The sequence below is a fragment of the Coptis chinensis genome, chromosome 6 (assembly GCF_015680905.1).
Source record: "Coptis chinensis isolate HL-2020 chromosome 6, ASM1568090v1, whole genome shotgun sequence".
Classification (NCBI taxonomy): Eukaryota; Viridiplantae; Streptophyta; class Magnoliopsida; order Ranunculales; family Ranunculaceae; genus Coptis; species Coptis chinensis.
In genome coordinates this window covers 11,882,948-11,910,516 of record NC_141461.1, presented here as the reverse complement: position 1 = coordinate 11,910,516, position 27,569 = coordinate 11,882,948, and the positions used below count along the sequence as shown (strand labels likewise).

At 37.4% G+C, this 27,569-nt stretch overlaps 1 long non-coding RNA gene across 2 annotated transcripts; it reads left to right on the top strand.

Annotated features, from left to right (window-relative positions):
* The first annotated feature begins 1,164 nt into the window (after positions 1-1,164).
* On the top strand, positions 1,165-4,855 carry LOC147491464 (uncharacterized). Of its 2 annotated transcripts, XR_015198605.1 has the most exons (5): positions 1,165-2,714; positions 3,337-3,930; positions 4,089-4,157; positions 4,256-4,362; positions 4,542-4,855. It is a non-coding gene; the product is annotated as an uncharacterized LOC147491464 (long non-coding RNA). The 2 variants fall into 2 exon arrangements; XR_015198604.1 differs by having other exon boundaries at positions 1,171-3,930.
* The last annotated feature ends 22,714 nt before the right edge of the window (positions 4,856-27,569 follow it).

Sequence of the window (27,569 nt, the reverse complement as noted above, 5' to 3'; positions counted from 1 at the left end):
CTTGATTCCACCCATGCTTGCCACAAAGGAGTGTTAGAGTGTGTGGACCGAAAAAAGAAATAGTCCCACATTGAACAAGAAAGGAGTTCATCATGGGTTGATAAAGTGGGAAGCTCACTAACTAGTACCGAGGCCTTTTAAGATAAAACCCCACACCCATGGCCAAGATGTGGCCCAAGCCCAATGGGTGGTTAAGTGGGGGACAATATCGGTACTAGTTATCCCATGGGCGCGGAGGCCCAGGCCTGGCGGGTGTGCCCAGGTCCTAACAACTGGTATCAGAGCCGATGGTTCGGCAGGGACAAAGGCACTGATCATGCAGAATCAGAGACAAAAATCATTCAAGCCGAAGCGCCAGCGAAGGCCGCAACTCAGGTGGAGTTGCTTAACGAAGTGTGCCCGTTACACCGAAGATTGGTGCCCCTGGATGTTGTAGAGATTCGAGAGGGTGTAACTCGAGTTGGATCTAACAACATGGAATGATGTTCGAGGTGGAGTAGGCTCTGGGGTTGAGAAAAAGCCCCCTCCCTCGAGGCCCGCATTACCACCGTGAGCTCGGCATTGATCGCGGCTCGACGATGAACGAATGTACTCCCTTGGAGTTCGGTCTAAGGTGGAGATACTCCTTTGGAGTTCGGTCCAAGGTGGAGATTGTTAGAGTGTGTGGACCGAAAAAAGAAATAGTCCCACATTGAACAAGAAAGGAGTTCATCATGGGTTGATAAAGTGGGAAGCTCACTAACTAGTACCGAGGCCTTTTGAGATAAAACCCCACACCCATGGCCAAGATGTGGCCCAAGCCCAATGGGTGGTTAAGTGGGGGACAATATCGGTACTAGTTATCCCATGGGGGCGGAGGCCCGGCCCCGGCGAAAGTGTGCCCGTGTCCTAACAAGGAGTTCTTCACAAAGATGGAATGCATGTTATCGTAATCGATGGCGGAGCTAAGAATATAAGTGGGGGTGAGTCACCCAGAAACCAAACATAAAAAAAAAAAAAAAAAACCAAGCATAATAAAAAATACACTAATTTTTTTTTTAAGTAAAAATTCAAACCGATCACAAAAGAAGTATATTTTGAACATAAAAAAAAATTCATATAAAATAATTGCAATAAATGTATCATAAAAAATATAACAAAAGAAAAAAGAATTCAATCTAAGTACTTTTTCATAGTTGTTTTCGGCGACATTTTCTTTTTGTCATCCTTCTTCATCTTTTAGAAGCGTTGCAAGATCAATTCGGTATCAATGCTATCAATTTTTTTTTCCAATGTATGTTATTAAGCAATCATTCAACCATTCATCCGTCATCCGATTGTGCAGACGATTCTTTATAATATTCATAGCAGAAAATATCATCTCCATAGTAGCAGTAATAACAGGTAAAATCAGCGCCAACTTAATCAACAAATACACAAGTTGGTACACAAAGTCTTTCTTCATGATTTTCATGTTGAACCCGCTTTGACGTAGGTTGCTCAACACCACCATCCTCAATTTCTTGGTGACTTCGCTTTGAAGAAGATCCTACTTCAACACTAACAACATAATCTGTGTTACTAGTTGGTTGAGTGGGCAACGACTTTTTTTTTAATCAAATATTTTAGCATAGCTATTTAAACAATTAAAATAAACCACTAATCAATTTAATTAAAATTGACCGAATTAAAATAAACCACCAATAATGATGTTCACAAAATAAAATAATAATCACAAACATATAAAAATATAAATAATATGGTTTAGAAATCAGTACAAAAAAAATAAAAAAGACGATAAAAAATTAAATAATATAAAGATTACCTAGTTACATCCACAAAACCGGTAGGTGTAAAGATGTTTGTTTGTGTAGAAGAGTAGAAGACTTAAATTTTAATATATTGTATAATAGAGAATGGAGAAGTAGAGTACATGAGTGGTTTTTTTTCTTTATGTTTTTTTTCTTTGATAAATACGAGAGGGTTTTTTTATTTGGGTTTATATATGGGTGGGTGTTCTAGTTTGAGTGATTGTTGGTTTTCTATTTTGTTTTTTTTTGTTTTTTTGGTACATGTCTACAACTGTGCATCAAGTACATCATGCATGTGCGCCTTTTGTAATTTTGGTTGGTTTCCTTTCAAAAAAACAATAACTGATAAACGTAACTACGGTATATGTGCACTTTTATTTGGTTTACTTTGAAATAAGCCAAAGACTCAAAGTACATTTTTTTTTATTAAGTTGAGGGTATGCCAGGGTGTATCCTTGGCCCTGGCTCCGCCACTGCAGGTAATGACGAGTTTGGGCTACTTGCTAATTGTTTGACAAAATTCCTGAACGTGACGTTGTTGCATGGACAAGCATGATAAGTGGGTACACAACAGGTGGTCGTAACACTCAAGTATGGACAATGTTTTGTGATATGAAAAAGGAAGATGTACAACTTAATGCATTTACTGTTTCAAGTGTTTTGAAAGCTTGTATGTAGAGGCATGGGAGTTGTTTTGCGTGGATAGTTCATGGTTTGGCTGTTAAGAATGGTGTGGATGGTAATATGTATGTTCAAAATGCATTGATGGATATGTATGCTACATGTAGTGCTGCCATGAGTGAGGCTTGCATGGTTTTTGAAATGATACGTGTTAAGAATGACGTGTCGTGGACGATGATTGCTAGTTACACTCATAAAGGGGATGGGTATGCAGCGCTTAAAGTGTTCAAGCAGATGGTATAGGTAAATTGGGTAGTCAAGCTTGATTTGGCATCTCTAGTTTCTGTGTCGTTGTCTTTGTTGGATTGAGTTTCTTAGAGTTTTAGGCATATAAACAATGTTGAAAACTTGAATCCGATGTTATATTTGGTTAAATAACGAGGAAAATGCCATGTTGTCTCTGCGTGTATATATTTGTGTGTCTCCTTGTGGGTGGTGGGCACAGAAGCGCGTGTTGAAATCTTAAAGTTGGTGTCATAATAATATGACTGGATACTAAGATTACTATTAGTACTTTGACAGTTAAGAGAAAGTAGTTTGAAAAGGGCTTCCCACATCAAAGACAGATTAGCTCTAGCCGAATCATCAATAGCAATCATCTTCATCATCATTGACTATTATCAGTATTATTATTATTATAACCTTTAATTTACTGCAATTGTTATTCTTAAATGTTTTCTTTCGAAAAAGAAAAAAAAAAGATTGTTGTTCATGTTGTCAGATTCTAGTTCCTAGTTCCAGTCAGTCTGTTTTCAGCAAGGAAGGGCCTTAAAACTTTAGCATTCACAGTCCAATTTTCAGAATTATTAAACCCAAGTTTCTCAAGTTTTTTCTTTTTGTTAATGTTCTTAATTTTTCCTAGCAGGAAGAAGCAGAGCTGAACTCGTATACCTATTCTATTACGATCAGCAATGCATGACAGTATGGCTACTAGAAGACATTCTTGGAGTCCGGTTTCAAAGAGCAACACAATGCGTTCTCATAAATATTGGAGGAGAGCTGAGTAAAACCTGTTTCTCAACTCAAATTTAAAGTTAAAACTATATAAAGTATAAATGTGCCCCCAGAACTTCATTAAATAACATCAAGCTACCAAAAAATATCAAGCTACTTGAAATCAATTATCTCAAAATAAGAAACTATATATAAGTGAAATAATCAAGATCACATCTCATATATATGCATCATTTTTTTTTATTTTTTTTTATATTCTTTGTCTTGGCCAGTGGTATAATGGATGGTTTAATTAACTTTTAAGGAATGTAAGAACTCATTTTTTCCCTCTTCTTACCTGTTCCAATATTCTTTGTCTTGGCCAGTGGTATAATGAATGGATGGTTTTTGTATTTGCATTTCAGAATTCTAGCATTCAAGAGAGCAGTTCTCTAGGATTCAATTTGTTTGCATGCCCAGTTTGTTATGAGCCACTTTTAAGAAAAGGTCCGCCCGGTTTAAATGTGTAAGTTAATCTAACTTCTGAAAATCAATATTTTAATCATATCTGTTCGGTATTAATCGTCTAAATTTTGTCACAAGTCTAATGGGCCCAATGGGCTACAATTGTAATGTGGAAAGTGCTATGTACTAATGTTATTTATTTTTTGGTTGAATGACTAGAAATCTGCTCGTGCAGAAATTTCTTGTCATTTGTGGGGCCTAGTTTTTTAGTATCATTGGCTTATTGAGGTATGCCTTTTTTGTGAGGTTGTCTATTGTTTGATTTTCATCGTTCGATTTCAACACTACTATATTAAGCTAAACTGATTTGCCTACTGATGAAAAAGGCACTGAAAGTTGATCACATCAAGGTGGTGAGATCAGTAGCTCAACATCTTAGACTAACTCAACTTGGTACATCCCTATCAAAGCTAAAGTTGTTGGAAATAGCAAGGTATTAACTACAAATCCACTTATATCGCGGTAACTTGAAATTGTATCACTTGAGCTATGATGCTTTTGCATTATCATTTTTTCTATATATGCTTTAGTGTATATTGAATATCTAAATTATTTTTACAATATTTTTAATTTTGTAACGAGTGTGTTATATATTCGTGTGTTGTGTGCTAGGATATTGGTGGATATATTGGGAGCTTACATTTTCAAGTTGTCGTAGAAGATGGAGTGATCTGGATCAAATGGAACTTGGAAGGCCGAAAAGTGGATCACTCCCAATAGTGAACCATTTTGACTTTTGTATCGTAACTTGTGTTATAAGTTGTAAGATACTTTTTATGTAAGTTGTGCATAAAAATAAGTCAGTGTGGTTGGACTTTATGTGTTGATGTTTGGGTCTTGTAACTTTTTGTCCACAGTGGTCTATGTCTTATTTGCTAATGGTACTTACAGATTTTGAAACACAGGTTTTCAAGTTTTAGGTGCAATTTGAAAGCTCAGTACCAATATTTTTTTTTGGTTCCTGTAATTGATTTGGAACGGATATGGAGTGTTCTAAAATTTTCATTTGGAACGGATCTAAGGTGTTCCCTAGTTTTCATTTGGAGCGGTTGGAAAGTATCCCAGAACAACTTTGTAACGGAGTGCATCCGTTCCAAAATATAAAACAGGAACGCACCAAAAGTGTTCTCTCAATTTTGGAACACAGTAATGTGAACCCTTGTTGTGCGTTTCTAAATCTCTTCGGGAATGGTTTTGTCCGCTCCAAAATAGAAAAATGGTGTAATGCATTAGTATCCACGGTGCACCACTTTGTATGGTAATCACTAAGAATCCCTATTTCCGCAGTAGTGATGTGAGAATTCCATGCTGCATGGCATGAAATGCCCCGACAACAATCGCACTTTCAGAATAATCATCCAAGTCAATATCTTTGCTCCCAATTGAGACAGATAATATATCAACTCTATCCGCAATTGCGTCATCAAAAGCGGTGAGGATGTCATGCCCAAGGCAATTTTTTTTTCCAACACACTTTGTACCACAAGAATCCTAGCAGATGGAACAGGCTCTCGTCGCAGTTCCTTCAAAGAATACCATAGTAGCCGACGTTTTTAACTTCACGTCCAAATACGCCGGATGCAAAGCAGGTGTGCCATGTCCTTCAAAATCACGTGGGGATCTTTTTTCCTCCGAGTGGAAATCTTAGTCAGCTTTGTAAAACCTTGCCCCTATAATTTTGCTTCAATTTACATATGGACAAGGAAGTGAGTGGAAATCTTGGTCAGCTTTGTAAAACCTTGCCCCTATAATTTTGCTTCAATTTACATATGGACAAGGAAGTGAGGAATAGAACGTACAACTAATTAACTGTCTCATACTCTATTTACTATTCGTTGCTTGAAGTGCTAAATATAATATAACCTACAATACACTACTAGAATTTTGGCAAATTGGAACGGATGGGGACCATTTCTGTTTGGTGTGTGCCAAAAATTAGTTAAAAATAAACTGCCGAATTAGTAAATTTGTTCATATCTTAGTGACGAACCTAACAGGAACGGCTCCAGTCCATTCCAAATAGGGGAAAATGGTGTAGTGATAACAGCCATACGAGTTAGAAGGTTCTAAATCGATCATAAGATTTAACAAGTATTAATGAGTAGATAGAAGAAGTACTTGTTACATGTGATATTTTGGGAAATGCCCTTCCATTTCTTTGGAGGAATCCCAATACCATTGTAAGTACCCTCCGTTCTGCACTACATACGCGTGTCCATACACCAAGTCGTTCTTCATCAGCTCGTACTACTCTTGCAGAACGTACCAACGACCCGATCCCAGGTCATCCCAAGCAACAGTTACAACCATTTATGGAAGCAAATCATCTAGCGCAATCCTGGAGCTCAGTCAACGTACCAATCAATGAGACATTTACTTTGTAACAACAGGAGTAATGTTAAATCATCAAGATAACACAAAGCATAGATCTAAACTTGATAACAGCCTGGAGCAAATAAGGAAGGTCACCTCAAACTTCTATAAATAGAGAAAAATAAACTTCGTAAGTGATAAGCACCCAAAACAGTAATATTAAACCCCGAGAGACATAGTGTTTTAGTCAATTATGTGTTTAATAATCATGTAATAACTATATTTTCGTACTTTTACAGGTTTTCGCAGTTAACGTGAATATAATGATAAAACATGCATCGAAGTACGGGAATATTGGAATATCTGAAGTCTTCCCACTCAACCCAGTGAAGCCCAACAAAACCTGACTAGAGCCAAAGTTTCTAAAGGAACAAAACCAGTGCAAAACGGGTCCACATATAAAGAAGCAGCAAACTTTCAAAGCTCACATCTTATAAATCTGGATGCTGATGTTGGCTAGTGAACGGCCAGAGCAACTAGGGCGACAAACTCTACGCAAAGACAGAAAGTTGTAAAAATGCCAAAATCGGCACCGCCACTAGACACACCACGTGGACCCACTCGGCGGGCCCAAAAGGCATGACGAGTCAGCATAGGCAGGTGGCAAGTGATGGTCACAATTTTGTGCCACCTTGCAATATGAGAAGACACTGCCACCTTGCAATATGAGAAGACACGTACCTGTTCAAAGTTTGAATTGAATTTGGCATAAGGACAAAAAAAATGAAAACATAAGGTACAAAGGACCAATTTAATTCACATGAAGGCAAAACTTTGTTATTCAAAGTTTTGAATGTCTCAATTTGAGAAACAGATGAAACCCAATTAAAGGTTTCACGAGAGACCAACCTATATATATGTAAGGGGGGTCTTCAATATTCCTCCTTCAGCATTTTATGCTTTAGCATTTGTTCATTAGTTTGTTAGCTTAAGTTATCGTCTATAGCTTCATTCCAGTACTTTACATTCCGTCTTTTTCTCTTCCAGCAGCTTCAATACTGTAAGTTATTTCTTCTTAATGAAAGTCATTTCTTTTCAAGTTTAATTTCTGTCATGCATTTACTTATTTATTGTATACAACAAGTTTAATTATTCCTTCAATGACCATGAGCTAATCCCCCCACCCCTCTCAGGGGGAGGGTTATGCTGCTCGTGTGAGAATCTGGATTGACACTTCCATATTATAGAATCACTACTTAGGAATTAGGTGTAGATTATACATTCGGTCCCAAAATGATTGAGACTGTACAAATTTGGAGTCTTTGATTCCCGGATCAGCCTCGCGAGACCCAAAATGTCTCATAGCGACTTCTTATGAGTGTCGAACTGACTCTCCAATTTGTCCAGCTGATGTAGAATCGAACCAGGAGCTGAAATGATATTCCAAAGATGAAATATTAGTTCAACTCCTTATGCTTTAAGTCTTGATCGACTTCGAGAGATGTGGGCATTTCGGCTGGGATCAATACTTCGACGCGTCGTCTCCGGGGTTTGTCTATGAACTTCGAAATGAATTAGAGTTGTAGTGATGTGGTAATATAAACTGTTGAAAAAATGATTTTTGCAGGAGTATGATTAACCCTCTCCCTATTTCTCTATCTTTGTTTACTTACATCGAAATCACCGTTAGTAATTTACATTATTTACACTACCGTTAATTTAATTAAACCAACTAAAAAACCTAAAATTCTACTCACCAAAAGTTGTAATTCCAGTTGTGAACCTTGTCGAGCCCTAAGGTTTGGACGATCCCTTACTCAACCTATCCTACCAAACCCACGTGAGTAAGGTAACTTGACTAAACGGACGACTATACAGACTTTGGACTTTGGACTTTGGTCTACGGACTTCGGACTATGGATTTCGAACTTAAGTATAAAACCAATAATGTCAATAAACATTTTATCAAATGGCGCCGCTGCCGGGGAAGGACTCTGGACATTTAACGTAATAACTGAAATACATCAAACAAAAATCCCCCTCTCCTATCCCCTCATCTTTTTTATTTCCATTTCTTTTACAATACTAACGTATTACGTACCTGTTTGCCCCAACTTTTTCTACTAACAGATATATGTGAACTAGGTCTTGTTTATTTTTATTAGCACCCGATCTAAGTATTCTCAGAGGAACTTGAAGTCTTGAATCGACAAAAGAGTCTCGACGAGACTAAATTAATGTAGCCGAGACTAACTTTGAAGTATCAACACTCCGGTTTTCGTGTACATGCCACTTTCCTTTTCAGTGCTATTTTGGACTCTCTAGTCCTGTTTATCCACCATCCGGTAAGTTCACGAGCTCGAGAGTTAATTCGATCGTTGTACGAGGAATCGCGGGACGTCAAATTTCGAATTCTTAAACTCCTCAAACTTTGTTGATGATATTATTTGGTTGTTTGCTATAACCTATTTTACCCCGCATATTTGTGTGTTGGCATGGGAACTCTTTACATGTAAATGTGGTTCGTCATTACATATTCACGTTAATACGATTAATATGATTCAATATATTTGGATGTATCGTAATTTCAAACCACACTTAGAATATTTTTGTATGTGTATGTTACATCAATTCACGCGTCGCTTCATTCATTTGCATGAGTTAAGTTCTCTACATTTCCTAGCTCATATATAGTTGCACGTATTGGTAGTTATTGATTATTGCATGAGTAAGACATATTTCTATTCACGATATAGTAGAGTTGCATGTGTAGACTTCCTGTGTAAAACTAGCATGTGTTAATTGTATGTTTAGTTTTCTATTTTGGCATCTATCATTTTTAATTGCATGTTTCGTAATCACGTCTCCATAGTACATTAATTACGTAAACTAATAATAATAATAATAAAAATTAAAATATAATAAAAAAATTAAAATATAAAAATTAAAAATTAAAATAATAATAATAATAATAATAATAATAATAAATAATAAATAAATAATAAAATCCTAATAATTAAAATTTCATCATAATCATTTTAATAATACCCCGCATAATACACCATCATAAATCATCATCCTATTCCATCAGTGTCTAGGAAACGTGAAAGATTGAGGTTGCCTAATTAAGGAACGTACTAGCACGAACAACCTCCCTCAATTCTCTCAGGTGACCTAGTTGCTGGAATAACCTCCCTTCTTCCTTAATTCTAAGTCCTCCTGTCATAAGTTGTTCCTTGTAAGCCTAGAATAAAAACTTATGTTTGTATGAGACTACGGTCTAGTACTAATAAGGAATTAGAACTTACATATCATCGTCGAAAATACAATAAGCAACTGCTTAAGTTATCTCCTAGACATAGTTTTTCCTCCGTAAACCAACCTCGTCAAGTATCTCCGTTGTCAGTATCTCCCTTAATTATGGCCAAAGAAAATCGCACAGTCGAGAAACCCCTTTCGGATTTCTATCCTACCTTACAAGAAGGACCTGCTTCCTGCATTAAACTCGATGAGATTGCAGGAGATTTTCGCATTCCGTCAAACATTTTTGGTTTGTTACCTGTTTACTATGGTCTAGACCATGAAAAGCCATACAATCACCTTTGTCGAATGCAACAAGTAGTCACCACTTTCTGCCATCCGACTGTTACCAACGAACAAGTCTTGCTTAGGTTGTTGCCCTTCACCTTAGCTGATATAGCTTCAGTTTGGCTCGCAGGCAAAGCGCCACAATCCATTGACACATGGGCCAAACTCGTACAAGCTTTATGATAAAGTTCTATACTCAGAAGAAAACTACATAAATGCTTCAAAAGATTCAATTCTTTCGCCAACACCCTCAGGAATCCTTTTCGAAAGCATAGAAGCGATTCTTGATCGACCGCTTCCGAATGTCCCCATTATCAACTCGATCTACATTTGTATTAGTCTATTCATTCTTTAATGGTCTCTCGACCGACAAAAGGAAACATTATATATTATGAACGGCGGTTGTTTCATGGATAAAGGCGCTACTGAGGCATACACTTTTCTTGATAAACAGGCTTCACGAAGCACCCATTGGGGTAACACTGATTCTTCCAGATATTCTAAAGACACTCCTACCAAGGTTACGGCTATGTTCGAGGTCAAACCTGATCTGGAATTAAAAAATCTGATAAAGTCCCTAACCAAAAAGGTTGATGCTCTTTCGGTTCAAGTAAATGATCAAAAACCCAAACAGGTCATGGCTGCCAACGCTTCCCCATGGCCTCTTTGCTTAAGTCCTGAGCACACTGATTCTTACTGTCCCTTGGTATACGAGTGCCCTCCCCAACCATCTGAAGAGGCTTGTGCTTTCAACATCTCTAATGCACCTTGGCGACAACATCCGAATTTGGCTTGGGCAACCCCTGCCCAACAACAAGCTCCTCCGGGTGTCAACAACGCCCCTCTGTCGACCACTTTCGCGAACTCTGATTCCTACCGTCAAAAAATCCTCCGCCAATTCTAGCAAGGGCAAAGTAATTTTCCCAACAACGCAAATATAGGGTACCAAAACAAGCTGCAACCTTGTTCCCGCTTAATCAAGGATATGGCTACCAAAATCAACCCGATGAAACAATAACCGTGAACTTGTTCCCTCTTTGCTCTCTTGGTATAATCCATTTGCAATAAAGCAAATTTGAAACCTCTCGACTTACATGAATCAACGAGAATCAAATCTTAGCATCTATCCAACGGTCTCTTCAATGTTAGCACGGGATAAAAGTCAAAAGCGGGCGTTCCTTGGCCAAGCGGTTCAAACCCTAAGCTACAAACATTGCCTTTGAACTCAACAATGCACGGGATCTAGTAATCCCAGCCCGAGGTGAGGTAAATGCCATCACCACTCTTCGTTTCGGCCGAGCCATCGACAATCACATCGTTATGCGGGCGTCGAATCAACGGAAGCGGCGGGTGATGTCCTTCCAACTCTACCTCGCAACCTATAGCGGGGCCGAAGTTGTTCCTTCCAAATCTACATCCACGCGTCTCTAGGGAAAGACGTCAGCGATCCATATCGCGCGATTCCGCCCAAAAGCTCCATTCCCTACCCGTTTAAAAGAACAAACCCGGCCGAACATTTTGATGAGGTCCGTGAAACCTTCAAAAATTTGACCATAAGCCTACCTTTTCTAGATGCGCTTAAGCATTTGCCCAAGCATGCCAAGTTTTTAAAGGACATGTGCACCACCAAACGACATACGAATGTTCCTCAACAAGCATTCCTCACTGAGCAGTTTCCCTCAATTACTACTACCAATGGTGTGGTTAAATACAATGACCAGTCGACCCAGTAACCCATGCGTTGAAGCGACAAGTATCCCTACCGCGACTTTTTAGACCTAGGCGCCGGTGTTAACCTACTTCCCTACTACTTTTTAGCGGTTAGGTCTTCATAAATTAAAACCTACCAATATGACTCTGCAACTTCATGGATCGGCTCCATCAAGTACCCAAAGGGCATAGTAGAAAACATCATAGTCAAGGTCCAAGATTTTTACTACCCGGTTGATTTTGTCATTCTAGATACGAAGTAGCACGTGACTCCATTCCTATCATTTTGGGACGTCCATTTCTTGCAACTGCTAACGCTCTCATAAATTGTCGAGACGGTTTAATGACATTGTCTTTTGGGAACCTTTCTGTTGAAGTCAACGTGTTCAAATTAATGAAACAATTTCCCGATCCTATAATGGAGGGTGAGATTAGCTTGGTTGATAGTCTAGCACAAGATTATTTCACAAACTCTTTTCCCGAAGATGAGGTACACTAATTTCTTTCTTTTGATAATCCTGAGTTTGACGATGACTCGTACATTAAGGATGTCCACGCATTATTAGAGTCCGTACCACTATTTTACCCTACCTTTGCATTGCCATCGATTTAGAAGAACCGGACTTGCTCTTTTCCATTGAAGAGGCGGCCCCTCCGCGAATCCTTGATCCCCACTCCTCCAACTCCGGTTTAAAACCTCTACCTTCGATTTGAAATGCGTACATCTCGATCCCGATGGTAGTCACCCTATAATAATTTCTTCTCACTTGATTCTTCGCGGCGAAGAAGCACGTTTGATTAAATGTCATTCTTGAACACCGCTCCACTATCGGATGGTCCTTAGATGATATCAAAGGAATAGACCCTAGTGTATGCACGCATCGCATACATCTGGATGACAACACAAAGACATCGCGAGAACCGCAACGTCACCTTAACCTCGCCATGAAAGAGGTGATGAGGGAGGAAGTGTTACGTTTACTTGATGCGGATATCATATACCCTATCTCTGATAGTGACTGGGTTAGTCATGTCCACGTTGTTCCCAAAAAGTCCGGCATTCAAGTTGTACAAAATGAAAACGGTGAATGCATCTCCACTCGCATTCCATTAAAATGGAGAATTTGCATTGACTATCGCAAACTTAATGCCAGAATACGTAAAGATCATTTTCTGCTCTCATTCATTGACCAGATGCTAGAACATTTAGCCGGTCATGCTTACTACTATTTTCTTGATGGCTATTCCAGCTACTTTCAAATTGTCATCGATCCTGCCGATCAAGAAAAGTTAACTTTCACATGTCCCTTTAGAACCTTTGCATATAGACGAATGTCTTTCGGTCTTTGCAATGCCCCAGGCACCTACCAACACTGCATGCTTCACATTTTCAGTGATATGGTGGAACGTTATATGGAAGTCTTCATGGACGACTTTTCCATTTATGGAAATTCCTTTGACGACTGCCTATCCAACCTTTCTAAAGTGTTAACGCGTTACGAAGAGAAAAATCTGGTACTTAATTGGGAGAAGTGTCATTTCATGGTTACCAAAGGACTTGTTCTAGGTCATATTATTTCGAAAGATGGGATACAGGTTGATAAAGCTAAAATTATTAAAATTGCTTCACTACCTTTCCCACGTACAGTTCGTGATATCCGTACCTTTTTAGACCACGCTGGGTTTTACAGGCGATTCATTCAGAATTTTTCTAAAGTTGCTCGACCATTAACCAATCTCCTGCTTAAGGATGCGGTATTCGACTTCAATTTCAATTGCAAACAAGCTTTTGAAACTCTAAAAATCGCCTTGACTACCGCTCCTATCATTTACCCCCCTGATTGGTCTCAACCATTCAAACTGATGTGTGACGCTAGCGACTTTGCTATTGGCGCCGTATTAGGCCAACGACGTGATGACAAACCCATTGTCATTTACTACGCTAGTAAAACTCTTAATGACGCTCAACGTAATTACACAACAACTGAGAAAGAGTTCCTAGCTATTGTCTATGCTTTAGATAAGTTTCGCCCTTACCTAGTTGGATCATCTACCATCGTATATACTGACCATGCCGCACTTCGGTACTTACTCACGAAAAGGGGCCGAAACGATGATTGTTCAGCCAGGATCCTTCTCTTTGCAAGAATTCACCCCGGAAATCAAAGACAAGAAATGAATCAAAATGTCGTGGCCGACCATTTATCAAGGGTTGGTGACATTGATAGTGATTCTCAAGCCAAGCCATCGATTCCTTCCTTCGGGCATCTAATATTTGTACTCTATTTTCTCCTCTCCATGGTACGGATATCATTAACTACCTAGTTCTTGAAAAGTTCCTTCCTCTTGGTCACGCCCCGATTGTAAAAAATTCTTATCCATTGTAAAATATTATTTACGTGATGACCCTACCTCTTTAAGTATTGTTTTGACCAACTCATTCATCATTTGCATTCGGTAGGAGCACACCGACATTTTATCATTTTGCCATGAACAATCTTGCGGAGGTCATTTCGGTGGGAAGAAAAACCTGCGCCAAAGTGTTACAATGTGGTTTTACTGGCCTACCCTTTTTTCGCGATACACACGAACATTGCATAGCTTGCATTAGTTTATCGACACCTAGGTCGAATTACCAAACACAATATGATGCCCCTAAATCCTATCTTAATTGTGGAGATTTTTTATGTTTGGGGCATTGATTTTATGGGACCCTTTCCTATTTCTCAAGGTTTTCTCTACATTCTAGTCGTTGTAGACTATGTGTCCAAGTGGATTGAGGCACTCGCATGTCGCTCAAATGACCATAAGACTGTCATGAAATTTGTAAAAGAAAATATTTTCTCTCATTTTGGTGTCCCGAAAGCTATCATCAGTGATGGGGGTACACATTTTTGTAATAAAATTTTTGGGTTTTTAATGAAGAAATATGGAGTTACTCACAAAGTTGCTACTCTATATCACCCACAAACGAGTGGCCAAGTAGAAGTCTCCAACAGAGAGATTAAGTCCATTCTGGATAAAATTGTCAATCCATCAAGAAAGGACTGGTCTCTCCGCTTATCAGATGCCTTGTGGGCATACCGAACAACATTTAAGACACATATCAGAATGTCTCCTTACCGCATTGTTTTTGGAAAAACTTGTCATCTGCCAGTTGAACTTGAGCATCGTGCCCTTTGGGCCATCAAAAGCCTTAATTACAATATCAACGAAGCAGGCGAGAAGTGAAAACTGCAATTAAATGAGCTTGAGGAGATTCGGAGTGATGTTTATGATCTCTCGAAATCCTACAAAGCTAATATGAAAAGAGTGCACAATAAGCACATTTTAAGTAAGGATTTCAAAATTGGCTAAAAGTTTTCTTGTCAACTCAGTTACACATTTTTCCCGGTAAATTGAAAACACGATGGTGCGGTCCTTTCATTGTGTCAGCTGTGACCCATTATGGGGCAATCTCTTTGCTTAATCCACAAGATAACAACAAATTTCAAGTCAATGGACAACGCCTAAAGCATTACCAAGAATTACGATCCCCAGATGTTGAACAGACTCTTCTTCAGGATCCGATCTACATAGACTAGATGTTTCGTTTGGTGTACTCAATCTTGTTTATATAGAGGGTACGCCATTTTGGTAGCCAAACCATCTTCTATTTTATGATCTCAAAAGTTCTTTGAAGTGTGTGGTTGCAAGCACTGGAACCTTAGTCCACGAAAACTCTATTTCAGAACTGAGTATAAATGTCTTCTGCAACACGAGCAAATGTGCCTGTTGATAAACGATGGGTACCTAGAATTTCACCTCCTTCCTTCTCTTCCTTCAGCTAATCATTTGGTGTAAGTCTCACTCATCACGAATAGGGAATGGTCGTAGTATTTTTGCTCGTAAACGATGTGCGCGAAGGAAAAGGCGGTGTATGCATTGTCAAACACCCTTCTGTCCAGGTCTTGACTTTCTATCCGATACTAGCCAGTTTAAGGTATACTTTTGTCTGACACCAGCTGCGTAGAATAATCTTCATCACTGCGCCGTTTCTCCCACCGGTTGGGAATCGTCTTGAGAATCTGACGTTAAAAGACTCGCAAACGTCTTGAGAATCTGACATTCAAAGACTCGATTCGTCTTGAGGATCTGACGTTAAAAGACTCACCTTGTAGATATGTATATATTGTTGCCTTTTATAAAAAATCCCCCGTGCATTAAGTTGTGCACATAGAGATTCGTGTTCAACCTCGAATGTTGCACACTTGGAACACAAACGGGCAATGGATTCCACCAGACCAACCCCTAGAATTGGTTACTTTGAGTTCCCTTTGGGGCGGTATGAGGATAGATGTATGTAATAAGGGCAATATTATTAGATCGTAGCGCGCACGGTCTAGGATGGTACCGTCCTGCCCCTAACCCCATAATATATAAAGGTAAAGCCACAGTCTGGCTAGATTGGGTTCGCTCCAAAGCCGACATGATAGTTGCCTATGAATTTGGATGGTGACTCTTCTGGACATCTAGTGTTTTTCACGTAAATCTCCTTTGTATATAAATAAAAACTTTGTTTATAAATAAAACACCCTTCCTTCTTTTCAAAAACTATTGTGACCTTTGAATGACTCATATAATTGGATGGCATTTTTCGTGCCAATCATTTCGATATCTTATTCATCCAATTTGGAGTCCGAACGAGTCGTGGGCGAGCGTTTAGATTTGTTTAGACTTAAATTGGGCTTTAGGCTTTATTTGGGCTTGTGAAATTTTTTGGGCCCAACCAAATCTCGTATTCTCGGTCCATTTAAACCCGAGACAACCCACCACACGCGTCACAACCTCATTTTTCTTCTTCCTTAAGCGTCGGATCTTGTTCCCTCTTATTTAAGTCTCGCACGAGACAGGCCCACGTTATATCCAGGTCTCGCGCGCGCCCCCTACAGCTCCAAATCAAATTCCCTTCTGTCATCAACTCCCATTTCTCCCCCTCAACTCAAATCAATAGCCAGCCTCTTTCAATAGCCAACTCCCATTCCTAAGAGCACTAATGGCCGGAAACAGGCGAATTTCGGTAGAGAAAATTTTTGGAGCTCTATTCGAAAAAGGGATATTTGCTCCATTCTTTGATACGGAAATACACTCTAGAGGATGGGAGTACTTGTTATATGCTAATGGCGGGTTATATTCTAAGGATGTGGTGATGAAATTTTACGACAATGGGAGCTTTAATGGCGACCATTTTTGGGTTACCATCGACAGTGTGTGCCACGAAGTCACACCCGCTTTGATCTCCGGGATCACGGGCATTCCTTTGGTTGACCACGTGCTGACTCAGCAGCAGTCCGTGTACCCACGGACTTACGACCTAATTCTTGACACGCTAATCAAGGGCGAGTACACCATAGATGGGAAATGCGCGTATCAACGCTTGGTGTGACGGAACCAGCTGGATGTGACGCAAGGGTAACTTCTGCATAGTTACCTTTCTTTTTTATATTATTACACATGCCACTCTCAGGTCTACCCCTCTTGCCGTTCTTGTAACACAAGTTATGATTAATTTGGGTTTCCTGTTTGCCACCCCATTACTCCCTATACCACTATATGAGAATATATGCTTGTTTTTAAGAAATGCATATTGGCCCCTTGGGAACCCACAACACCAATGGCAGCTGAGCACGCTAACATAGGCCCATCTCACCCACACTTCTTTGATGAGACTGCTATGAGTAAGATGAGCCACCCTATGGATGCCTTACGTGCTATGAACAGTGGCATGAGAGACATGTACACTTGCCAGGTATCGATGAAACATACCTTGGGCGAGTTAAGGACGGATATGACCACTTTCCACGAAGTGACGACGAAGATGGGCTTAATTTTAGCAGGAAATGCGAGCTTCCATGAATGCATTTCAGGACCAAATGACTACTTCGCCGTAACAAGTTCCAGCCGAATGCTCATGGTGAACCAAAGATCGGTTTCAGCTCGGTGATGGATAATCACGGGTGATATCCGGGAGTAGGTAGCCTCCACAGAGCTTCGTCCCGCACCCGTCCACAGGGACTCCCCGTTCTTCTTCTGCAACTCCCCGAGATTCTCCTGCGGCCCGAGGATTCTCAGTAGACAATTTATTTTCACCGTTCTTGTATATTAATTATGTCGGATATTTTATTTACGCGTTTGCATTTTTATTTTTGAACCTAGGATGTCTATTAATTCCTACATTCTCCAAAATTTCTGCCTTGTTAAATAGTATATTAGTGATCTCCAATATTATATTATATAGGTAGAAACATATATAATAATATTAATAATAATAATATATATACACATATATTTTAGATGTCACACTTAACGGCAAATTTTACCATAAACTAACGTTTTACAAAACGGTCATGAAATCGCATCTAAAAACAGTCAGAAAACGACTCAATTTTCTTCTATAAATAAGTTCAACACATTCTTCACATTTCACTCCTTTCATCTTCTCCCCTCTACACTTCTTATTCTAAAATTGTTTTAGATGCTCTCAAAGTTTCAAGATTCATGGATGCACTAGAAAAGTTTGAGCAAAGCAAAAGATTGAATATGCTACTCAAGTCTTCATGCTTTCGGTTGTTTTATTATAGTAATGTTGTTAATGTGGCATATAGTTCTATCTAATATTTAAGTTTGTATTTTATTTTCTGTGTCATTATGGTGTGTTTTCACATCTCTGTACATTGTTACATCTTATTGTGATATTATAACTACATCTTACTTGTCCTTCTACTTACGCTATTTACGCCAAAAAAAAGGGAGTCACATGCCCCATTCTTCTCATCCACACTACATCAACGCTTTATGCCATATTTTAGAAGATACACGTGGTCTAACTATCTTGTGACACCTCGATCCGTATTTTCTACATCTTGGATTGGTGCCTATTTATAACAAGGATAGACACCTCTAAATACCAACTTCCCTTTTTCCGAATTTTCTTCACCACTCCATCTTTAATGGCTCTCACTTTCGAATTTTTCGTGCCGAGCAAAATTTTATGGAAATTTTCCAAAACGGTCTTTTTTCATCCATTTTTGACATAGAAATTTTTACGCCGAGGATGATACCCTCTTTTTACATCATAAGCAGACATTTTTTTCCAAAGAAGTCCTGTTGTTCTATAAACACAGTTATTTCCAAAATGGGCAATTCTTTGTCCATGCAAACGGATGCGAGCGTAAATTGACTATGGAAATTATCTCCGAGGTACTTCAAATTCCCATTACAAACCAAGGGGTACACCTTCAGGATTCACCATTCAACAATATCAGGCATCTAATGTTTGCACCTATCCTTCACGGCGAATACAACCAGAAAAACCGTGTTGTTTATCAGCGATCCTTGCAAAGAAACCAATTATCTGTGATCCAATGGCTAGCTCATAATGTGCTCAGCACATCTAAAACTTTCGAAATAACAAAACCCCTCCTCCATCTACTCTGGGTCTTGCAGACTAACTGTAATGATGTTTGCATTATTAAATTTCTCTGGAACGCTACCGCACGTGCCAGGAAAAAGGCAGCTCCTTTGTCAACCATTGTGACACTTATCATGATCTTGGTGGGGTTTTCTAGTACTTCTCCTAATACACCTCTCGAACGCATCACTAACATTCTTACCATTCACTTTCGATTTGTAGAAACGGTTTCGAATTCGACGTTGCAAAAGAACCATGTCGAAGATAGAAACCGAAGAAGCTTGTTCCACGACAACATCTTCACTGAAAATGCATTATGCAATGTATTTAATCCTATGGAAGGCCTTCGTTTAATTCAACAGGGACTGATGACAGTATACAAACATCGAAACATTATCATCACCAGTCTCCTTGAATTTCACGACCTACGGACAATACAAGAAAAGGAACAAGCACAATTCTTGCACAGCCACAACCTGTTCTCGGCAAATCACACTCTCATAATGGAGAACCACGAGATTTACCGGATTACGAGTGAAATGTTGCAACGAAATAGCCTGCCTATCAGATTGATGACATCGAAAATCTTATAAATAGATTCTTCTCACAAAAGGATCCTCGCCGTTACTTGGGCCCATGACACAATTTAAATTTTGCAATTTTATATTCTTTGTCATTTTTCTTTTTAGTTTTAAATATAGTGCAATTTTCCTATGATAAATAAATGTAATTTGTTTTAATTAGTCATTTCCATCGATTCTCATTTTTGTTTATCTTTGTCTACGGGTGGTATCTTTCTTCACACGCCTTCTAAGATGGCATCTCAAAAGATGATTCCGAACAATCTTTCCATTAGTTCTTGAATTCTCCTCGTGATATGGACATCTTTTCGGAGACTTCATCACTTTCGAGTTGGTTGGAACTCCTTGATACTACACCCGCGGACATACTCTCCAAAGATGCGGGATAATGAGGGCGTACTTCCCACAGTTTGCGGCAACGTTTCATGACTGGGTAAAGGTAGACTCTATGTGTCCCACAAACAAGATAATTCGTTCTTTGCGATTTTGGACATGGCGGCGCCCGTCAAGGTATCTAAAGAAAATTCGTTGCTTCCCTGATGACGATAAAATTATAGCTCATCTGGACACTTCAAAGAAGAGGAAGTGGAGCGAAGTCTGGAAAGCTATGATAGATTGGCGTGACACAAAGGAATGACATTTCTACAGGGACGAAGCAAGGATGGACCATCCCCCAGTTCGTAATTGGGGCAATGTGAGTTGATGTACATATTTGTTTTACGTTTTGATGTGAAATAAATAAATAACCTAACAATGTGCTTTCACTTTTATGATGTATAATATATAGTGTGTTACCATAAATTTCTATGGAAGATGTCAGCTATATTTTGCTCAAAACCTCTCAGGTATATTCTTTCTTCCTCTTGACACTTTGAGGACACAGCGTCCGACTGTTTGGGGGTGGTGAGAACCTTTCGCACCAATTAAGCATGCATAGTCATATATAGTTTTATTTATGTCTAAATAAGTGTATTTAGTGACAAATTCTCGTTTCCTTTCTGTGATGAAAAATATTTAGAAATCTCACCCTAGCATTTGAATTAGGACTTGTTCTTAGAAACTTGAGTTAATACACATGAAATAATTTTTTCATCTTTTCATGAGCATTCATGTACTAACTATCTTTAAATGTACACAGCAGTAAGTTTCTGGGACCTACGGTTAGACAACTTAGTTTCCATATCCTGTAAGAATCTAACCAAAAAGCCTCAAAATGTGTGATATGTGAGTAATGACACAGAGGAGTAGTTTTTCCGAATATAGGAGTTCACACGTCTACTTACTTGATCACTACCCAAATCCTGGCGAAATTTAGGCCTTCTTTTGGATCGATATAGCCAAAAATTCACACGTAAAAAAATTTTACCGCTAGTCAGCCTTAATCGAACTTTTCATTAACACTTTCTATTTCACCAAAAAATTCATTACCCATCTATTAAATACAAATACATAAGCCCACCTAGATGATGAGTATGAGAAATATGATGAAGTCTTGCAGAAAAAATGAAGAGAAAAAACTTGTCACAAATCAAAATCAATTACACCTTGGAAGAAAAGAAAAAGAAAAATAGAAATATGTTTCCAAAAATCAAAAGAAATATCAAATTTAGAATTCCCCCCAAAATCAAATCAAAAGGGAATACAAAAACTTGAAAAAGCCAAGTATGGAAACCCATGTTAGAAGTAGGAAAGAAAATAAGGATTTCTCTAGTATAAATATCTCGAAGACCTTATTCTCTCATACTTATCATTTTTAAATTTTCCATTCCATTTTCTTTTACACTACCTCCTAAGCCCCATAACACTTAATAAAGACCTCTAGCTCAATTAGGAGTAGGATAGTGTGATAATAAGTAGTAGTTGTGACTTCTCGACCTCGGCTCCTCTAATTGTCATTGAGTATGTAAGGAAACGTGTGCCCACTGCACACTGGAGATGGCAAGACTGAGTGGAAAAATAAGAGAGAAATTGTGTTTCGACACATAACTGTGAGAACCTACTTAAGGACGTTATCCAAAGGATCTAGAAACGGCCATGCTCGTACATTTCATTGCAAAGATCACTGCATGCATGCTCATATGTAGATATTTTTATTATTGTATGTATATTAACTTAAATTTTAAAAGAATTAATTCTTGTTTCCCCCGCTAGTGAGATGTATAGATATCTGAGATTAATTAAGGAAACAAGCCTTTGTTACTGAGTCGTTGTAGTATAAATAAAGTTTGTGAGTATCTTCTCTGGAAAACTCTCACGAGGCTATAACTCGTCCACTAGGGAATTCCTAATGGTTCAAGGCCTTGTTGTATACGGTCAATGCAACCGCACTCTGCGAAATGAGACTTAGCTTAAGACAACATTTTTTTTTGGCCACTTATCATTTTAATGTCTCTTCTTTGCCTGAGGACAAGCAAAGTGCTGTTTGGGGGTGGTGTGATAAGCACCCAAAACTATAATATTAAACCCCGAGAGACATAGTGTTTTGGTCAATTATGTGTTTAATAATCATGTAATAATTATATTTTCGTACTTTTGCAGGTTTTCGCAGTTAGCATGAATATAATGATAAAACATGCATCGAAGTACGGGAATACTGGAATATCTGAAGTCATCCCACTCAGCCCAGTGAAGCCCAACAAAGCCTGACTAGAGCCGAAGTTTCCAAATGAACAAAACCAGTGCAGAACGGGTCCACATATAAAGAAGCAGCAAACTTCCGAAGCTCACATCTTATAAATCTGGATGCCGACGTTGGCTAGTGAACTGCCAGAGCAACCAGGGCGACAAACTCTACGCAAAGACAGAAAATTGTAAAAACGCCAAAATTGGCACCGCCATTGGACACACCACGTGGACCCACTCAGCTGGCCCAAAAGGCATGACGAGTCAGCATAGGCAGGTGGCAAGTGATGGTCACAATTTTGTGTCACCTTGCAATATGAGAAGACACGTACTTGTTCAAAGTTTGAATTGAATTTGGCATAAGGACAAAAAAAATGAAAACATAAGGTACAAAAGACAAAGGACCAATTTAATTCACATGAAGACAAAACTTTGTTATTCAAAGTTTTGAATGTCTCAATTTGAGAAACGGACGAAACCCAATTAAAGGTTTCACGAGAGACCAGCCTATATATATGTAAGGGGGGTCTTCAATATTCCTCCTTCATTTTATGCTTTAGCATTTGTTCATTAGTTTGTTAGCTTAAGTTATACGTCCCGTAGCTTCGTTCCATTAGATTTTACATTCCGTCTTTTTCTCTTCCAAAGAAATTTCCAATACTTGTAAGTTATTTCCTCTTAATGAAAGTCATTTCTTTTCAAATTTAATTCCTGTCCTGCATTTACTTATTTATTGATACAACAAGTTTAATTATTCCTTCAATGACCATGAGCTAATCCCCCTCAGGGTTATGCTGCTCGTGTGAGAATCCGGATTGACACTTCCATATTCTAGAATCACTACGTAGGAATTAGGTGTATATTATACATCTGGTCCCAAAATGATTGAGATCGCATAAAATTTGGAGTCGATGCCCCGGAAACGATCATGAGACCCAAAATGTTCTTGTAGCGACTCTATGGTGTCGGGCGACTCTCCAATTTGTCCAAATTGATGTAGAATCGAACCGGGAGCTGAAATAATATTCCAGAGATTAAATATTAGTTCAACTCCTTATGCTAGTGCGATGCGACTCAGAGATGTGGGGATTTCGCTAGGGATCAATGCTCGACATCGTCTCGGGTTTGTCTATGAATTCGAGATGAATTAGAGCTGTAGTGATGTGGTAATATAAACTGTTGAAAAAATGATTCTTGTAGGAGTATGATTAACCCTCTCCCTGTTTCTCTATCTTTGTTTACTTACATCGAAATCACCATTAGTAATTTACATTATTTATATTACCGTTAATTTAATTAAACCAACTAAAAAACCTAAAATCATACTCACCAAAAGTTATAATTTCAGTTGTGAACCTTGCCGAGCCCTAAGGTTTGGACGATCCCTTACTCGACCTATCCTACCAAACCCACGTGAGTAAAGTAACTTGACTAAATGGACGACTATACGGACTTTGGACTTTGGTCTACGGACTTCGGACTTAAGTATAAAACCAATAACGTTAATAAATGTTTTATCAGTAAAACTTGATTCAAGTTTATCCCAAGAAACTTGATACGTAGGCAACTCTTATCCCAAAGAGAATGCAACCATTCCCCACCACATAAATCATCAGGTCGTTGTCCAGTAAATACCAAACTTCTACATTGGCGCCGTCTGCCGGTTTGTTTCTTTAAGAAAAGAACATACACCTTTTTCTCAAGCCCACAAAGCTGGTCAGAAAAACCACCATGGACCCCTCACTTCAAATGTTGGCAGATCAGATGAAGACACTCCAAGAAGTTTTCATCACCTTGCAAAGAAGAAAACCAAACGTTATACGAAAGTGCACCTCCAACGCCAACAACGGCACTCCATATGCATAATAGAGCAACGCCGTCCGCATCCCACCACCACCACCAATCAAAGGTTAGAAGACTTACACAAAAGTTGGAGAAGTCAAATGATAAGACAAAGCGCGATCCGGATCGCTTTCGAAAAATACTCCAGGGCATTAAAAGCGTCACCATTCACAGCTGAAATCAGGGACAAACAACCTCCTTCAGAGTTCATCCTCATAGCTCTACCCTCTTCAATTGAGGAAGCGTTTCTAGAGTGTCCACGTGTCATGGCTAATTAAGATAAAATAGGAGATAAAATAAGAAACAAATATTTATCTTTATCCTTAAATATATATTATAGTTATACTCTCATAGAGATTCTAGTTTTTCCTAAACTCTATTACTAAATATAAAAACATATGATATAAATAAAAAAAACAATTCCATCTAGAGTTTCACAGACTCTCCAACTTTTCCTAAATATTATAGCTAATTACTTAAAAAAAAAAAAAAAAAAAAAAAAAAAAAAAAAAAAGAGTTTAACAGAATCTCCAACTTTTCCTAAACAATATAGCTAATTACGAAAAAAAAATAGAAGACAAAAAACTAAATTGCTAAAAACCATAATTTCCACCGAAAAACGATTTTCCTAAAACCCTTTCGATTTGATGCGCCATCCACTGTGTGATTTAGACATTTATTCATAGTTAAAGATTCAAAAAATCACAATTACGACCACAATAATTACGACATATTCCAATTCCTTAGATATATATTATAGTTATACCCTCACCAATCTATTTTTTGGAACACTCGCAGGGACTCTAGTTTTTTCTAAACTCTATTACTACTTATAAAAAAGTAGGATATAAATAAGAAAACAATCTCATCGAAAGTTTCACATAGTCTCTAACTTTTTCTAAACACTATAACTAATTACAAAAAAACAATTACATCTAGAGTTTCACAGAGTCTCAAACTTTTCCTAAACAATATAGCTAATTACGAAAAAAAAATATGAGCCAAAAACTAAATTGCTAAAAACAATAGTTTCCACCAAAAACGATTTTCCTAAAACCCTTTTGATTTGATACGTCATCCACAATGTGATTTAAATATTTATTTATAGTTAAGGATTCAAAAAATCACAAATCTGGCCACAATAATTATGACATGTTCCAATTAAATTTATAAATTTATAAATTTTCAACACTATATATATCACAATTCTGGCCACACAATATATATACAGGCCAACGTATATATAATTTTTGTATAATTGAATTTTTCATATGTAATTTGTTTTGTTTTGGTATATAATTTATTTAAGCCCAACGTCCACTTTAACTGAATCGCGTTATTCCACCGATATATATATATATATATATATATAAAACAAATGAATTCAAACCTAATTTTTTGCGGATATCATCTACTCATCATCAACATCATCTCTACAAAATTTTGACTCGTTTGTAAATCTCTAACTTAGGCAAAATATGATTGCAAAAATACTATTTTCTGAACCGTTAGATTTCTTTTTAAATATGACAACAATTTTTAACTAGGTTAGAGGTTTCCAAATGAGCTCAAATTTTGTGGAGATGATCTTTATGGTATGTAGATGATACCCACAAAAAATTATAGCTGAATTCATTTTCTAGGTGATGTTTTACTTACGTACTTATTTTAACTTTAAAATAAGTATGTAATTCTAAGATCAGGCCTGTATATATATTTATATATATATATCGGCAGAATAACGATATTCAGTTAAAGTGGACATTGGGCTTAAATAAATTATATACCAAACCAAAACAAATTACATATGGAAAATTCAATTATACAAAAAATAACATCACAAAATATATAATAGAAAATGAAAAAAAAAATAACGGCAAAGCAATAATGACAAATATTTTAAAACATATATAATACTGAATAAAACTAACGTCAAAGGACAATTAATGGAGAACAGAAAATTGGATGCAAATGCATCGAACTAACCTCAAATAACACTTAACGGGAAATCGAAAACTGGATGGAAATGCAAGCATTAAACTAATCTTAAAAATTAATTAATAGAAAATCGGAATATGGATATAACTGCATTAAACTAACCTCAAAGAATAATTAACAGGAAATCAAAACTTGGATGGGAATACATCAAACTAATATAAAAAAATAATTATCGGAAAATCGGAAACTGGATGCAAATGTATTGAACTAACCCTCAAAGATTAAATTAACAGAAAATCGAAAACTAGATGCAACTACATTGAACGAACCTCAAAGAAAAATTAATTATAAATTGGAAACATGATGCAAATGCTTGGAACTAATCTTAAAGAATAATTAACGGGAAATCGGATACAAGTGCACTGAACTAATCTTAAAAAATAAACTTGATACAAATGCATTAAACTAACCTCAAGAAATAATTAACAGAAAATTAGAAACTGGATGAAAATTCATTGAACTAACCTCAAACAATAATTAACGGGAAATTGAAAACTATATGCAAATGCAACCTTATCAAATAATAAACGAGAAATCGAAAACTGTATACAAATGCATTAAACTAATCTCACAGAATAATTAATAGGAAATCAGAAACTGGATGTAAATGCATTGAGCTGACCTCAAAGAACAATTAACAGAGAATTGGAAATTGGATGCAAATGTATTGAACTAACTGCAAAGAATAATTAACGAGAAATCATAAACTAGATGCAACCACATTGAACTAACCTAAAAAAAAATAACGGGATTCGGAAATTGGATTCAACTGCATTGAACTAACTTCAAAATATAAATAACGGAAAATCAGAAACTGGATGCAATTGCATTGAACTAACCTCAAAACATAGTTAGATTATATGTTATGAGAATGTCTCGATAAGTATAGTTTTGCATTTAAAATGGTGTTTATCTTATCTCTTTCCATATGATTGGTAACTCATTGTTATTCAAATAGCTTCAATATATATGAACTTCGCCTTATTAGACAATCTCACAAAACTTCAATCAAACTTATATTATTAAACAACAAAATAAAGTTGAAGGGTTTTATCAAAGGTGAGTTTTTTTTTTAATGGAGAGTGAGGTTTTCACGTTATAAAAAATTTGGATGAGTGATCAATATAATATTAATATATAATAGTTTTGCATATTTGCAAATATTTTTTTAGAATATTTAATATAACAACACCCGTTCGTAGATAATCTTTGCAAATTCTACATAGTGAGTTATGCATAATTTAAAGAATAATTAATGGAAAATCGGGAACTAGATAATCTTTAATGATCCCACATAGTAAATCAAACATAATTTATTTTTTATGTCATGTTTGCAAGGACACTACAAATGAATCAGTAGAAGTTGGTATTACACACGACATAGGATAATTAAAAAGAAATTGAAAATTGGATTCAAATACATAACTGAGCTCAAAGAGTAATTAACGGGAAATCAAAAACTTTATACAAATGCAATAAACTAAACTCAAAAAGTAATTAGCTAGAAATCGAAAACTGGATGCAATTGCATTAAAC